Below are 17,888 nucleotides of genomic sequence, written 5' to 3'. Positions count from 1 at the left end.
GTCTGATCTGCTACCTCCGAGCAGATCAAGGAACCTCAATTCGCCACCACCGGCAAAATCAAATCTGCTGCCACCGAGCAAAAATCTCCACGTGCCACCACTGGGAAAATCTGATCTGCAACGAAAAATTGCAGATTTCCAGAGAGAAATAGGTTGGCTTTGTGGCGCTCTGAACAGCTACAAATCCGCGCCAACTGCGGAAAAGGAAAATCTATGGTGTGCACAAAAATTGGCATGCTTAACAGCCACGGATCCGTGCCAATTTAGTTACAATTTCATTGGCGCACTTATCAGCCTCAAACCCGCGCCAATGGGCACGTCTGTTCTTTAAAAAAATCACACCTTTTTTTTATGTTCTAGATTGGCGCAAGTGTCTACAAAAAGTCCGCGCCAACTGCTCCAACCCTTTCTTCAGCTCAGATATGATCAGTCATCTAAGACCCTTTGCTCCAGGTGTTACTACAATTCCACCTGATCACACAAATACATTTACATGCACTCCTACCACTACAGATATGTAACTAATGATACATCCCTAAAAAAAAAATTGAGGCTATCTCTACCCTAAGCTCCGATACCAAGATAAAAATCAAACTTTGAATTAAATGAAGGAGTTGCAGCTCACAGGTATGTACAGCACCTGGGAGACTACACTCAAACAAAGAGGAGACTCTATCTCTCATTCACTCTACATTACATCAAATGAATATTACAATATTAAATACATCACTGAAAATTAGGTAGTTGTGAACAACCTCCTAAACTCTAGGAACAAATCCTAAACTAAGAAGATGCATTACAACCATATAACCATTTATCCATTATTTTTAACTGATTCACCATTGGAAGAAGGCTCTTGAAAGGAGCATGAGTCTCATCACCATTAAAGGATATGATTCTATAGGTTGAAGCATGTGTGAGGGAACCAAAATAATTTGCCTACTATACTTTATCCTTCATCACCCATAAGGTTCCTTCTTTGTTTTCAATCACACCCTTGGTGAGACTAGATAACAGATTTGATTATTCCCAAGAATCAAGCACGGAACATGGAAAGAATATGGAAATCCTCATGCCTAAATTAGTCCTTGCTTTAGTCTAGACTATAACATCTCTATCCTCTTGTCAATTCATTCCTTCCAAAGTGGATGCTCATAATTCCTTCTTCTTTCCAGAAATCCTCCTTTTGGGCGTTTCTCTGCCATCTACTTAGCTCAATAGAGATTCTTAGCCTCAAAGGCTTACACAATACATAAACACTTTCACATTCGCTTTTCTGTCCTTTCCAATCCTCATTCTACATTCAAAATCATTCTTGTTGACTCTTCATCTTCTATGTGTACGCTTGTCATCCAAGAATACAAGTGTGTACACTAGTTGTGAATGCCATGAACGTTCCTGTTAAATTTATTGAAACAGTGCATTAAATCTCTAATAATACGCACTGTGTGTGCTTGGTGGACTTTCTTGGTACGAAGAAACATTTTGATGCATTCCCTTCTATTATTACATTAAATGGAGTAGTGAATGGTTCAAACATTTGTGGCTCATTGATTTTTTTGTCTCCAGCAATTGTGCTAGATTCGAACTACACTCAGTGGTTTTTGGAAATGTTGCCTGCTATGAAATTATTTCAAGTGGATGTTCAATGAAGGCACTGGTAACTGACCGATAATTTGCATCCTCTCATTGTGTGGGATCACTCATTCCTGAGTTCCATAGATTCACATGACAAATGGCGTCAAATGAATTGTTTCGATGTCGTGCTAGAATATTCTACAACAAATAAACATATACAGTGGAAATTTACGCTCAAGAATCAATCTGATTTATTTATGTCATAGAATTTCTTGTAGAAAATGGTGTTTTTTTAGTTGAACAGATAAATTCATGGCGTTGTTGTAGATCTAGTGAAAGCCTCAAGGCATTTGTATATTCTGAAAATGGCAAGTGAAGTCACTTCATAGGGTGAAGTGCTAATTATGTCTCTTGGACTGGTGAGAGAGTGATTTTAGGGTGCTAATGTTGGACAAAATTGCACTAGTTAAAGAGTTTATGTCAAGCCTCTTATATCTGAACATAGAAAATATGGTGGAATTATAAGAAAATTTTAAGTTTTTAAATGGATCAAATTGATAATGTATTAGAGTTATCGAAAACTCTAATCATGTCTACTATTGAAAACACCGTTGAAATCAGTAAGGACACTATTTCTAATATTCAAATTTCTTTGAAACGTGCACAATAAAAGATTGATTTTTGGCAGCTTGAATCTCAATTGTAGCAAGAAGAATTACAGCAGTGGAGTCATCATTCTGAACCTGTTTTTGTTCAGAACATTGAAACAAACTCCCATAAACAACAAGTCAATAACATACCATTGATTCATATCTAGTTCCCAATGAAGAAGAAGAGTTACATGCAGAAGCAAAAAGCCAGCCAACACTTCCCAATCCAATCATCAAACCTTGGGAAGAGGTTGGCCATAACAAGCACAAAATTGGTCTTGGATATGATAAGGATGTGTCCTTTCATATTCCAGATTACTCAAAGCCCATCTAGTTTCAGAGTGTTGGATTTCTTCATGACAAATCACCTTCAGTTGTTTCAGATCCTACTCCTCTTCCAAAATAGCCAAAATTTGTTAAATTCCAACACTGTGACCAAGTTGGCCATATGAAATATCATTGTTTTGATCTTCATCCATGTGAGCACTTTCATAAAACCACTCACTCTTCAAACATATGCTTCAAAAACAAGCCTCCTTCAAGAACAAAGATTCGTCTTGGATGGATCGCTTCTTAGCAATGTGCTTCAACAACTAAGAAGATATTTTAGTAATATGTCATAATTTCTTCTAGAATATTAAAAGGCCTTATAGTTGAGTTTTCTCCATTGTCTTACCTTGTATCTGACAAGGTGGGCGAGGGGGGAGTAATGGTCATATACAAGCTTCAAAGCCACATCAAGGGAGACTGTGCCACAACCTTCCATACCAGATTTAGATTTGTAGCCAGAGACAAAGATGCCCTTGAGCATGGCTTCATTTGGTGATCAAACTTAAACCATCTATGCGGAGTTGAGACATCTATTCAAAGAATTGGGGACACTTCTTCTCACAGAAGACTTCAACTTCTTGCCACTTTTGGAAGAGTTCAAGGAATTTCTTTAAGCATTCAAGAGTTGGTGGTCATCCTTAAACCATCACAGGTTGAGAGCTCAATTTTTAGGTTGAGGTTCTCCCTTTTTATGCAGGGTGAGACCTCCCTTTCAAGGTTGAAGGTTTCCTTCTTTAAAACATGAGGAGAACATCCTCTAGTAGAGTTCCAAATTTGGAAGAGTTCCACGAACTACACTAAGCATTCCAATGTTGGTGGTCATCCTTAAACAACCCCCCTTATACCATCATTTCAAAGGGCACATTCATCCTTGTGCTGACATGCATATTTTTGCACATTTTGTATTACAACTCATACATACCCCTTCGGATTAAAGGGGGGAATGTTGGACACCTAATCCTCTATGGGTTGGTGTGGAATGTGAACAAGCACTGGAGCCCAAGAGACCACTTGGAATATGAATCAGAGTCACACCAATGTACTATATATATGTATTATTGTGAATAATATATACAATTCAATGTTTAACATTCATATTCTGCCTCCGCCGTATATGTGTTTAACATTTTTAATGTCTTGATAATTTTTCACAAATCCAAAAAAGTCATTATACATTACATATTTTGGTAATTTTCAGAAAAAATCACCACTTTTTCATAGAGTTAGAAAACTTTCATAACATTCTCTTGAAATCTCTAATCTTCTAACGATTTTTTTTTGTTTACGTGTTGGAACTATGATTTTGCCATTTTTTTGGTAAATTTTGATCTATACAATTTGTCAAAACATTTACTCAAAAATTACAAAAATTTCATTTAAATTCATTTCCCCTATGTAATATGGTGACACGTATCTTTTAGTGGTTATAAAAATAAAAATAAAAATAAAAATCAATTATTGGAAAAAGTTATGTAAAAAACAAATTCTCTCAGAGAGCGAATCTCTAAAAGAATAATATAAAAATATCTCAATTAACGTGTACAAGTTCAAAGTGTGGTATATTCATTTCCTAAAAAGTACACCATGGATCTCTTAGGAGGGAATTTGTGAGCATGGATTATATCCAGCCCTATTGAGGAAAATTCAATAAGGTATTAGTTAAAAAAGAAAAATTAATTAATTAAATTTTCTTTTATATATTAGACACCTAATCCTCTAAGGGTTGGTGTGGAAGGTGAATAGTCTAAGGAAGTCCAAGAGACCTTGGAATATGAAACCAAAGGTCATATGAATGTACTATAAATGTATATCATTTGTTAATAATAGATATACTCTCATGCTTATCTTTAATATCCTGTTGCTACCATATATGTGTTTAACATGGTATCAGAGTGGGCGATTTCTTTCCCTACTCAATTTTGAACCACTTGTTTTTGTGAGATTTGTGTGGATTCTTATCCTGCAGCTCTCCCCATTTGTTCAAACTCTGGTATATTCATTTCCAAGAGAAAATACACCATGCATCTCTTATGAGAGATGCTAGGAAGTTGTGAGACCCGGGGAAGTTGTGAGCAAAAGCCATATTAATCTTCTAAAGAAATATCAACCCTACGAAGTATGGCATTGACATTGATCAAAGAAATTAGATGATTTGTTCTAACTAGATATATGACCCAGTAAGCCTAGATGCCAAGCCAATAGACCTCTCCACTACCCTTGCTAATACTAATACAACAGACCAAGGTTGAGGTTGTGATAATAATGAATTTGTGGAAGCAACAGCTGGAGCAAAAGTGCTTACACTTTTATGCAATGTTTTTAACAAATATTTCTTTTTGCAAGAGAGAATTTCAATGACCAAAACATTGTAGAAGACAAAAACGAATAGGAGTTGTGGCCATTATCTAACAAAGATACAAACAAAACCCTCGAAAAAGTTACCCTTATGAAGATAAAAGAACCGAACTACAAAGGAAATAAAACAATGGTTTGATAAGGCTAGGCCTTTATCTACAAAAATGTTCTCACCTTGGTTGAATCCCAACTCTTGACTCAGAGAAACAACACCGTTTGACTTAGAAATAAGAAAACTAGTTACCTGGGTGTTAATACCATTTGAATTAGCCAACAACTAATATGACCATAATTATTGTAGCCTTTATCTACAACAATGTTCTCACCTTGGTTGAAGCCCAGCTTTGGAAACCACATTGTTTGACTTAGAAATAAGAAACTAGTTATTTGGATGTATTTTGGAGGTCTCCAAATTGTTTCGTTAGTACCATTTGCATTAGCCAAACAATAATTGATTTCACACCTTGATTTGTGTCCATCAGCCAAAGTCCAGAGTACATTAAGCTCATGTTCCCAAGCCCACTATGAATCTGAACTCTTACTTGGGTGAGTGAAGAAATGGTTGACCATGGAACTAAGGTTAACTTAGACATTGGCTTCCATTGCTCAAATGAACTAGACACACAAATAAATAGAATGAGTAATTAAGAGGCTACCACTAGAGGGAGTATGGTTTTAGGTAAAAGGTGAAAGAATAGTTCGCTCTATCTACCTCCCCACACATGAGCCCTACCTTGGCAGGCAACATTACTATCCGTTGGAAGAAAAAACAAGGTAGCCGACATTTCCAGGGGCGAAATAAAAATATCTCATGCACCTCTCCAATGGAACGTTCCCTTGTTGATGTTGCAATTTTAGATTTTCTTCCTTTGGGGCCCTTAGAGCACAACAAGCCAATGATCTACTCCCATGACCCGCATCATATGCCTAAACATACAAAGTCTGGGGGTTGGCCCAAACTATTTAGCTCTCAAGAACTTGCTCTTCTCTCTTCACCCATATATCATTCTCATATAGGAATCTATCCATAATGACACACAGTTTATTCTATACTTTCAAAAAATGTTCCCGCCTTGGTCCATTTCTGAAACTACTTCTTTAGGTCTCTCTGGGGGCCTCGTCGCCTTATGGGATCCTTCTTGGGCTTCTGTAAAGGTCTTTTGGTGTTTTGCAAGAATTCTGCTCGAAGCTAGCTTTCACAAAATACATGGCCATGTTCACATTCTCAATATTTATGCCCCCTCACAAAGACCGATTCATTTTTTGGGATCATCTTTTCTCCTCTGGCATGATGGAATTAGTTTCTTATTATTGTGAGTGACCTAAAATATACCATAAGTTGTGATGAAGTATGGGGCCGCTGCCGGAAAATAGAACCTTTGGCCGAATTCATTCAATTTACTATCCTCATGCATAATTTTGTGGACATATGCGAAACAAATTTTTCTCCAACATGGGATAATGGTCGTACTGGAACGACATATGTGGCCAAGAGACTGGATCCCTTTCTAATCCATGAACAGTTGTTAGAGCAACTTGGGGATGTTCACGCTGGAACCATCAGTAACTTCATTTGTGATGATAGGCCTATCTCACTGCAATGGAGGAAAATAGGCATCTGTATGGGCATTCCCTTTAAATTCAACCGATTCTGGTTGGAAGATCTGGATTTTAATAAGCTTGTTTTGGACACCTGGGGTCGAAAAAATCTTCCTGATACTCCCCATATGGTTAATCTCCTTGACAAGTTGGATTCCCTCTGTGGGAATATCAAGCTCTGGCAGAAACAGAAGCAAAATGACCTCAAGAAAGAACTCATTGATATACGAAATGAAATGGATCGGATCCTACCTAAAATTTCCTTCCACTGCCTTCCTATGAAGATTCATCTCCGAATACATGCAATTGAACTCCGTAAGAAGAACATTCTTTCTATTGAGGAATCTTCATGGAATTTGAAAAGCAGGGCGACCTGGATAAAGGAGGGCAGCTGCAATACTAAATTCTTTCACTAGTATGCAAATCACCACTGCAACGTAAACTCCATCTAGGAGATTATGGATGAGGATGGACAAATTCATCAAACACAAAAAGGTATTTGTAATGTTGTTGTTCATTATTTTCAGAAGGCATATGAGAGAAATGATAATATAGTGGCGGAGGATCTAATTTGGGGGATAGAGCCTTATCCCACTATGTATGAGGAAAAACAAAATGAAGAGTACTACAAGGAAGTCACAGAGGAAGAACTTCTGAATGTGCTAAAATATTTTAAGAGTGATAATTGTCTGGGTCCTGATGGATGGACGATTAAACTCTTTACACATTTTTTTGAACATTTTTAAAAATATCTTTTGAGCATGGTGGAGGAATCCAGGTCCATGGGAAAAATACATCAACGAATCACTTCTACATATATCGCCCTCATTCCAAAGAACAACAATGCAAAAAAATTCTCGGAATTTAGGCCTATTTCCCTATGCAACATTATATACAAAATCATTTCAAAGAATGTTGTAGGCAGAATGAAAAATACTCTTTCGCAATATATCTCTCCAGAACAAAATGGATTTCTCCATAAGAGGCTCATCCACGACGTTGTTGCAAACATGCAGGAGAGTATGCATTCGATCCACACCAAGAAACTAAATGCGACTATTTTCCATATTGACCTAAGGAAGGCATCTGATTGCCTGGATTGGGGCTTCCTTAGGTGCGTCCTTATCAAAACTGGAATAAGACCTAGATGTATAGATTGGATAATGGCATGTGTGGAAAATGTAAATTACGTTTTCATAATAAATTGTTATCCAACAAAATATTTTCGGGTTGCTCGATGTCTATGGTAGGGATGCTCACTCTCCCCCCTTCTCTTCATTATGGTAATGGATAGCCTAAGTCTACGCATAAAAAGAGTGGTTCTGGAGGAACAGTTCTGGCCACTAAAGATGGGCAACAATATCAGCATCTCCCACATTATTTCTGTTGATGATATTCTGATCCTGGGTATGGTTTGTTGCTTTTCCTCGTTATGTATCTTTAATATTTTCAACAAATTTGCAAATGCTACAGGATTGCACATAAATAATAGCAAATTTGTAATATATCATGGAAATTGCAACATGGAGGTTATCACATATATAGAAGGTTTATTTGGAATTAACACAATGTATATTCAAGAAGGAATGAAATACCTTGGATATCGCTTAAAACCCTATTGTTACAAAATTGTTGATTGGAAATGGATTATTGACCATTTCCTCAAAAGGATATCTGGGTGGGAGTTCAGATGCCTTTCATTGGAGGGGAGAGTCGTTCTCACCCAAGCAATATTAGCACAAATGGGGGTTTATTGGGCTCATCTATATCACATCCCTGCATCCATTTTTAATGAACTAAACCACTTAACAACAAACTTCATCTCGGGGGGGTAACCATGAAAGGAAAAAATATCATCTCACCAAGCTATCCAACATTACCTTCCCTAAGGAATTGGGTGGATGGGGGATTATGGATCTTCATAGATTTGGTGGAGCATTGTTGATGAAATATTTATGGAGGGGTTTATTTGGGGATGGCTCCTAGAGTAAAATCATTCAGCACAAATAACTCAAAGATGAAGATTTCAGGTTTTGGTATAGAAAGGGAACCATAGGCATCAAGCAGGGATCTGCCATTTGGAAAAAATTTCAGAAGATGGATAAACTCTTCTTTCAACAACTTGCATGGAAATTTCAAACTAGGAATTGTATCCTCATTGTTGTTGATCGAGTCCTTGGTGCTGGGGAGGAATGCTCCATCCTTAAGAACATAAAAAATCACCTAAATGGATAGGAAATTTATTTATGGGGTCAAGCCATAAGTGATTGGCAAGGTCCACTTCCCGTTTGGAAAGAGGCTCACTCTCTTGGCCTTAATGACCATATGGCTTTGGAGTGGAACATGATTATAGCTACTATCAAACACATTGGCATCTGCCACACCCGATAGGGTCAACCTGGTACCCAACCGGCTCCCCCACCTGTAAACCAACTAACTGTTTTAATAAACCCTTTTCCATCACAAGGCCTAGTGAGTACGTCCCAGAAAGGTTCCCGGGACTCAATAACTTGGAAAGGAAAAATGTTATATCACAATATCATTGTTGCAGATACGTATTCTACTCTTTCTAGGTTGATGAAATTACAAGAAGAACTAGAATTCCCTTTGCCTTTTTGGAAAACAAAAATTCCAAATAAAATCATCATCTTCTCATGGTTGGTTTTCCATAATAAGAATCTAATCTGGGAGAACCTATAGAAAAGACAATGTCATGGGCAGGGTAGATGCTCTATTTGTAAAAGTGACACTAAAAACAACAATCATATTTTCATTCATTGTCGACATACTCTTTAGGTATGGAAGAAACTTTCTAAAATTTTTGGTTTTCAGTATATCCTTCATTACTCCATCAAGGAGTCCCTAAAATGGTGGAGCACTTAAAAGTCCTCGTGGAGAGCCATTCCACTATTTATTTTATGGGCCATCTGGAACTGGCAAAACAAGTATCTTTTTCAGAACTCAATGGAGGACTTCCATCAGGTCACAGATAGAATCATATCTAATTTCTTAGTTTTCTCTTTATAACCCACTCGTCCTAGCAACAACCCACACATGCATAACAATACACAGGTTTTGTATGCGATGGGTTTTTTTGAAGGAGCAACGCAAAGGGGTTCGTGTGCATGTGGTGTTTGGATTACTATATCAGCCGAACTATCTTATAGGATCTTCTAGAATGGAGGCTACGACACTAGCAACAAGGCCGAGACAATAGCTCTATGGGGCCTCTTGTGTTTCAAAAACTTTCTTAATATTCCTTATTTGCACATATACGTAGACTTGAAGATCATTATTGACCAAGTATTGGGTGAAGCCTCCATTAACACTCCTATGCTAGAAGGATGGCTGAAGATGATAGAGCTCCTTTGGTAGCTTCAGGAAGGTTCCACAATCCAGAATATCGATAGATCCCAAAACATGGAAGCAAATAGTTTATCAAAAAATGATTGCTTGGAATGCTTGATAAATGGTATTTAGAGATCACCTCGGAGAACAATACATATGACATGGGGAACTTCCTATTTCCACGTTAAATCTAAACCTCCCTCTTTTTCTGAAAAGTTTGTATATGTCTCTTTTTGTTTCTGTATATGTCACTTTTTTATTGCTTCTCTAAACAATATATGCAATTTTGTCTTACAAAAGGGGATTTTCCCTCTACCCCTAGATACTAAAGAATATTTGCACTTAGGGTGATATGATCTTTTTTATGATCAATATATATTCCAATTTGATAGCTCACCCTTTCTCCTCTTATGAGAGATGGAGTACAAGGTTCCAATCATCTTGAGAATGATATGTATGATATCTATTATATATATTTTCCTCCGTTGATATAATATACAACTTTTTTCATAATGGGAAGAAATAGTTTTAGGTAAGAATAGTTTAATGTCTAAGGTTCAGAAGAACACACGTGGCCTTCGGGCAAGACCCACTTTGCTTTCACTGCTCAGTGAACTGAGGTCCATGTTACATTACCTACTAAAACAAGTGAAAGTAATATTTTTTTTTCTTATTTGTATTTATTTATTAGTATTATAAAATAAAGATTTACTATTTGCAAAGAAAAAATAACTAATTTTCTATACTAATTAATACTTAACAATACTATCTAATCCATAGAGTCAACAATTTTTACAACTCTCGTAATCAAGGAATGCTTTAATTTCGATGTTTTCATGCCCACAAAATTCGACTTCGGTTTCTTGCTCATAAAATGGGATTTATCCCTAGCAAACCGAAAAAACTATTTTATTCTCACATTATCGAGAATCAAAAGCTTCTGAACGTAGTTTTAATTTCCAGGCATTATGTAAAGTAATAAAATACTTTAACCTTTTTCCAAACATTTTTTTCGATCATATGTTATTTAAATTTATATTTTGTAAGGTCCCATCAATAAATTTATTAGGTTCAAAAGAATAACTAGCCATTGTACCACATGTTGCAAAAGAAACATCATAATGCATAAATTCAATAATGAGATATAAAATATCAGTAAATATAAATGAGGTAGTCATTATAAATGACGTAGTCATTTCACAGCATAATGATGCAGTTAAGAATACTCATGAAAAATATAAAAATTGAGGAAAACTTCTCTCCAATATTTATGAGCATAGAAACAAATTTCTAATTAAACATAATAATTAATTTGTTATCATTTTCCATAAAGTTAGATAAACCAAAGTAATTGAGGAAAGTTTATCTCTTTTTTATAGGTTCAACTTTAACACCTCCTTAGTGTAGCATATATTCTCATCATGAAATAATTAATGCCTCATAAATGATTGAGCTGTGGAATAAACATTTCGAGCTAGTTCTTGTTTAGAACATTTTTTGTTTGACTGTCATCAAAAACTAGTAGATGATAGAGGCTTCAAAATTAGGCGTAGAAACAGAGCGTGTTGTGTTTATTCTTTCCCTGGTTTGTTTCTGAAATTTTAAAGCACTCTGCCGAAAGATCTTCACAGAGCGAGAGCGATTGGTAACAAACAATCTGATGAACTAAACCTTGGAATATACGTGAAATCGAAAGTGGATAAATTTGCAAGTTTAACTCACTTAGTGTATAATATAAATATTTGCAGCAATTAGTCGTAGCGTTATTAATGCGCCCGAGTATAGGATCTATACAGTGGTTTTTTCTTTGCATTGCAGCTTTATTTTTGTTTCACCTCCTATGACGGTAAATAGCACGAATTTTTAAAAGAGGAGTCTTCATTCCAAGTACATGTTCAAATTTACAGCTATAGCGAATCCATTTCTGTAATTTGAAAATTATTTAACCAATATCTATCAATTTAAATGTTTGAATTTTAGTATAAATAATTTTATAATTTTTAATTTAAATAAATTTTAAATATATTTGAATTAAACGTAAAAGTATGTTTGCATTTTTGTATAAACAATTTTATAATTTTTAATTTATATAAATTTTAAATATGTTTGAATTAAACATAAAAATTGTGCATAAATAAATAATCACATATCAATGAACAATGTCTTATAAATATAAATTAAATACAATGAACAATGTTTTATAAATATAAATATAAATGAAATAAAAGCGTGAAATACAAGCAAACGTGAAATATAAGTAAGCTTTAATCCAAAGTCAACCGGAGGATTAAAGTCAACCAATATCTATGTCCTAACAATTTTCAGTGAGGATATTGGGCTTTAAAAATTTCGTACAATAAACGAAATTAATTTAATTATAAATCGGTAATAATAATTATTAATTTAGATTTTGTGATCTATAAGGTAATAAATTTGTTTTTCTTATTAATCATATCAATATTATTTAGTAGATTTTTGAATTAGTTAATGTGGTTCATAGGGTAAAAGTTCCGGAGGAGTTCTTGAAGATGAACCATATTAACTAGTTCAAAACATCAACCAAATAATAATGATATAATTAATGCGAAAAATAATATTTATGTAATTAATCTTAAAAACAAGCTTACAATATTATTAGTAATAATAATAATGATAAAATTTATAAACTTAAATTACAATTTATCCTAGCAAACCCTCTTATAAGGATTAATGCTTTATTGATATTAGTGTTGTGATATGGAGGGTTCTAGTTAGGACGAATATTGAACCTCATCAATAGTGAACCGCCACAATGCATGCACTTAGAGGATTGTAATGTCGTGGGATAAATGTAACTATTTGATTTCACAGTGGTAAACGATGAACTCGATTGCCAACATAATTTTGAATTTAAATAATATTAGTTCTTTTTTTGAAAGAAATTTTTTTAAGAAATGTTTTCAAAAGAAACTGGCCACTTCTCAAGGGGGAAGTTAGAGGCAAGATAGTTGCCATGATTCCCAACCCTAAGTGTTTTTCCCCTGATTGGAAAGGTTTCCAAAGGAAAACAAGAAGGGAGAGAAAGGGGAATTCTCTGTGCTGTTGGGACAGATAGAGAGAGGAAAAAGACAAATGAAATTGGCTAAGTCTAGTGATGACCACATAGCCAGGCACTAAGTGCGAACATCTTGCTGTGGACAATGGTCTTGCAAGAGAGCAAGGGGGGAGATTCTGGTCCTGGAGGACGAATCTCATGGATGGGTCGCAAATTGAAAGCTGGAGAACAGAGATGTGCAGAGGTAATCTCAACTTTCAAGTAATTAACAAGCAACAGTGACCCAGGTAAGGATTCAACTATTCTCTGTTTCTTTATTAAAAAAAAAAAAAAAAAAGGAAACTCTAAACATTGAGGAGGCATGCAGTATTAGATGATTGTAATGTTGTAGTTATTTATTTAGAGATGGCGAAAATGGGGTCTTAACCCAGAGTGCTAATAAGAAAATAGATGGTAGCTATTATTGTAGGCTCAATAGTAAGAGTTGAAGTGTCGACTGCAAAAGAATGTATAACGTATATTGTACTTATACCCAGAACCCTAGGGGCAGGGTTCCGTTTTCCCGAACCCTAGGTGTAGGGTAGTATTTCCAGAACCTCAGATATAGGGTATTACTTCTATAATTGCTCCAAGAATTAACTGTGGCTGAGAATGAAGCCGAAAACACATTCACAGGGGAAGACCGCTAACGGAATTAGCTTATTGTCCGGTAAAACTATAGACAGGGTGGCTACACTACTTCTGTTAGTTTATAACCTGGAAACTACTCTTTTAAAACAAATCAAGTATGCTTGGTGGCCATGCGTAAATTAAAACCCAACAGTCATAATCTTTTACCCTCACTTTAGGGGATCCGAGATAGACACATGACTACACGAAACATTTATACCACAATAGACAAATAAACCTCAATTGAGGCATACTGCCAAAATGTGACGCAAGGTAATGGGACAGATTCATATACACAAAAAATACAATTGAGTGACTGTAGTTATAATTCTCAGGGTGAATCGAGCAAACAACTCTCAGGTGAGAGCGCACAAGCAATTCATTTTTGTTATCAAATAAGAAAAAACTCAGTAGGAAATTACAAGAGCAGGCGTTGAGCCTGAGAGAGGCCTCGATGAGGCTGGTCCCCTGTACAGGACAAATTGTCGGAGAACCTAAGCATCATATACACAATTTTAAACACAGTTCCAGTCTAGAAACCCTCGCGCAACAGTTTTCTAGGAGAAAAGAGGGAAACAATTGACGTATTTGACCGGCCTTAGACCTCATACCTGGAACGTCGAAGCTTGAATCCATTTTTGTGGCACTGGGTTCCCAAGCAAAGCCAAATCCGAGGGCGGACGTGTGAGAACCCTGCACAGAAGAAACAGTATCAGCTAGTGACTGAGCCATAAAACATTCTGCTTCATACAAGGCGAGTAAAACCAAAGAGATTCCTAGCATTTGTAACAGTGGAAAACGATGCCGCATGTGGAAATAGGAATGGCTTACCCATAGCCGAGTTCGAGTGCATAATTCAGGCGGTAGCAGCATGAACACCACCTGGTAGCAAACTGGAATCCAAGAGTCGAACGCACAGACCCATGAATGAGAATGGCATTCAAGCAGCAGCCTGGGCAAATGGCGGAGGAATGAGCTTCTGCGAAGAGACCATGCAATGTGAATAGACCTGCACTGTCTACCACCGTCGGATCGTCGAGCTGACTCCCAAACCGTTGATTGAGTAAGGATCCCGAGGCGATAGCTGTGTTTGGGCAGCGCTGCACCTACCACGTACAGTGGCAGTGCAGACATTAATGAAACATACCAAATCAACAACAGTAAGGTGGTGGAGTCGATGGTCTCAGACTCATGACTCATCCTCCCACACCCAATCGACGACGTATAACAAACCTTTCCATAACCAGAGTAAATGCTAAGGATTGCCATCTTCGTTGGGAGATGGATCCTTGTACACGTAGGTGGAAGAATTAATTTACTTTGAAATTGCATAAGTTTAATATAACACGCCGAGCGAAGTAATGGCATGAGAATATGTGTAAATGCATGGTATTTAACAGTGACGATTTACATAGGTGGTAAATGCTGGTAATTTAAAAAAAAATGTTTAGGGAGTATGACAAGTGGTCTCAGAGCCACGTTTTCAAAACTGTGGCCTCTGGGGAATAACTAAATAATGTAAATTCACTATATATATTCTCTACATTTCTAATTACATTCCAAAAAAAAAAGCTGTGTCGTGCTAAACCTGTTCTCTGCTCAGATTCTTAGGCCAAGACCAGGACAAAACAGCAGATAGCCAGCATGAGAAGGGAAAGCAGCGGACCACACAGATTTGTAGCAGGACAGGGACCTGCAACAAACCTAGGAGATAACCCAGAATTATGGGTACAACTTGGAGAGGAAGCTCGCAATACAAACCAGGCTATTTTGGAGACAGTGCAGGAATTGAAAAATGAAATGGCCTCGTTACATGAAGATAATGCACGACTAACGATGGAACAAGAGAGAATTATAAAAAGCTTGTCCGACAAATAGAACCAGCCACCAGCTAATCCCAGTGCGGAACAACAAAGAATGTCTGAAGAACAGAACCACCACACAGAACCTGAAGGGTCGGAAGAGAGGGAGGAACGATCTGACAACGAATTTGAAAAACAGATGTCAAAAAGGCAACGGATAGAGTTGCAAGGAGAGTTCCATAAGATTAAACCACCGCACTTCGACGGGGAACAAGAGGAAGCAGCTGAGGCATGGTTGATTAATATGAACAAATATTTTGAGTTATATGAATACGATCACAACCTTAAGGCACGGCTGGCCAGTTTTCAAGTGCAGGGAAAAGCCACCCTGTGGTGGGAAGAAGTTAATATCGTAAAGGGAGTAAGCGAATAGACCATAACTTGGGAAAAATTTCAAAGGTACTTCAAAGAAATATACATGACCGAGCATTTTTACAATGAAAAGGCAAGGGAATTCCATGACTTGTGGTTGGGGTAGCAGACCATGGACGAATTTATCACCCCTTTTACTTCCTTACTTCGTTATGTATCTTATATTAGAGAGGAAAAGGCGAAGGTGCAAATATTTGTTAGTATTTTACCCCTGCACATGCGAGAAAGGATTCAATTTGACAATCCCAAGACAATGGACGAAGCCATATGTAAAGCCAGGATTTGTTACCAGCAGAGTAAACAGAAAGGGGAAGTTCCAGGTAAAAGATGGAATGATAAAAGAGGTAATAAGTCAGCTGGAAATAGTAAAGGAAATCGCAGTGGTGGAGGTAAGGGAGTTGGCAAGGGGCAGAACAACAGAACTATACAGAAAAACTCATTCAAATCCAAGCCAATCAGCGAGTCCAGAATCGTCGAACAACCTGCAAGATTGGATAGCGAAGGGACATCAAGACCTCCAGTACAGCGTTTGGGTTGTGGAGGGCCTCACTACATCAAAAACTATTCGCAACGAAAGGGAACCGAACAGTTATCCCAAATTCATGAAGCATCGATAGTTGACGATGTAGGACATAGCCTACTAAGGATTAATGCAGCCCTGGACGATCGTCAGGCGGAGTACCAGCCGACCATGGTGGAATTCGAAGGTAAAATCTCAGACCTTACTGTAGTTGTTTCAATTCATCCTGGAGCCACATTAAATTATATTAGTCCTAAGGTTGTAGAACATTGTAAACTACAGCCTATTAAATTCAAGAATCTGTGGCTAGTACAACTGGCTATGGGGGCCAAGAGGCGGGTGCTTGCAAAAGTCAATAACTGCTCTTTAAAAATAGCAGGGCAGCCAGTAATGACAGATTTAAATGTGCTTCCCCTTGGTTCATATGATGTTCTGATTGGTATGGACTGGTTAGAAAAGCACTGGCCATTGGTCAACTACAAAACAAAGACTATTTATTATAGGGATGAACATGAAGTAAGGCAGGAAATGCAAGGAATTAAGCGGCTAGTGTAGGTTCGGCCAATAACTGCATCTCAGTTAGCGAAATGCATTAGAAAGGGGTGTCAGATTTATGCAATTCAAGTGGGCTATGCCAACTCGAAAGATAAAATAGTCACGTTGGACAACATCCCTGTGATACAAGAATTTGTTGATGTGTTTCCAGAAGAGATTCTTGGACTGCCGCCTAAGAGGGATATAGACTTTACTATCGAATTGGTACCTGGGGCAGCATCGGTATCTCGAGCGCCCTATAGAATGAGTATACCTGAGCTGACAGAGTTAAAAATGCAGCTACAGGAGCTGTTAGACAAAAATTATATTCACCCCAGCGTGTCTCCCTGGGGGGCTCCAGTATTATTTGTTAAGAAAAAAGACGGGACCCTTCACATGTGTATAGATTATCGTCAGTTGAACAAACTGACTATCAAAAATAAGTATCCTCTACCTCGGATTGACAAACTTTTCGACCAAGTGAAAGGTGCAACCGTATTCTCCAAGATCGATCTACGATCAGGATATCACCAAATCAGGATTAAGGAAGAGGACATAACTAAAACAGATTTTAGGACAAGCTATGGACATTACGAGTTTGTGGTGCTACCCTTTGGGTTAACTGATGCCCCTGCCACTTTCATGTGCTTGATGAACAACATATTTCATCAATATTTGGATAGATTTGTGCTGATATTCATCGATGATATATTGATATATTCCCGCACTATGGAAGAGTACAAGGAGCACCTTAGGTTGGTGTTGCAAACCCTCCGAGAACACCAGTTATATGCCAAGTTCAGCAAGTGCGAATTCTTCAAGGAAGAAATACAGTATCTGGGTCATATAATCACAAAGGAAGGGATCGCGGTGGACCCCAAAAAGATAAAGACCATAACGGAGTGGCCCGTACCAGAGGAGATTCTTGGACTGCCGCCTAAGAGGGATATAGACTTTACTATCGAATTGGTACCTGGGGCAGCATCGGTATCTTGAGCGCCCTATAGAATGAGTACACCTGAGCTGACAGAGTTAAA

The sequence above is a fragment of the Pinus tabuliformis genome, chromosome 6 (assembly GCF_031772625.1).
Source record: "Pinus tabuliformis cultivar Carrire ecotype Pingquan chromosome 6, CPIR1, whole genome shotgun sequence".
In the NCBI taxonomy this organism is placed as follows: domain Eukaryota; kingdom Viridiplantae; phylum Streptophyta; class Pinopsida; order Pinales; family Pinaceae; genus Pinus; species Pinus tabuliformis.
The sequence above is the reverse complement of the archived record's forward strand: the minus strand, read 5'-3'. Positions refer to the sequence as shown.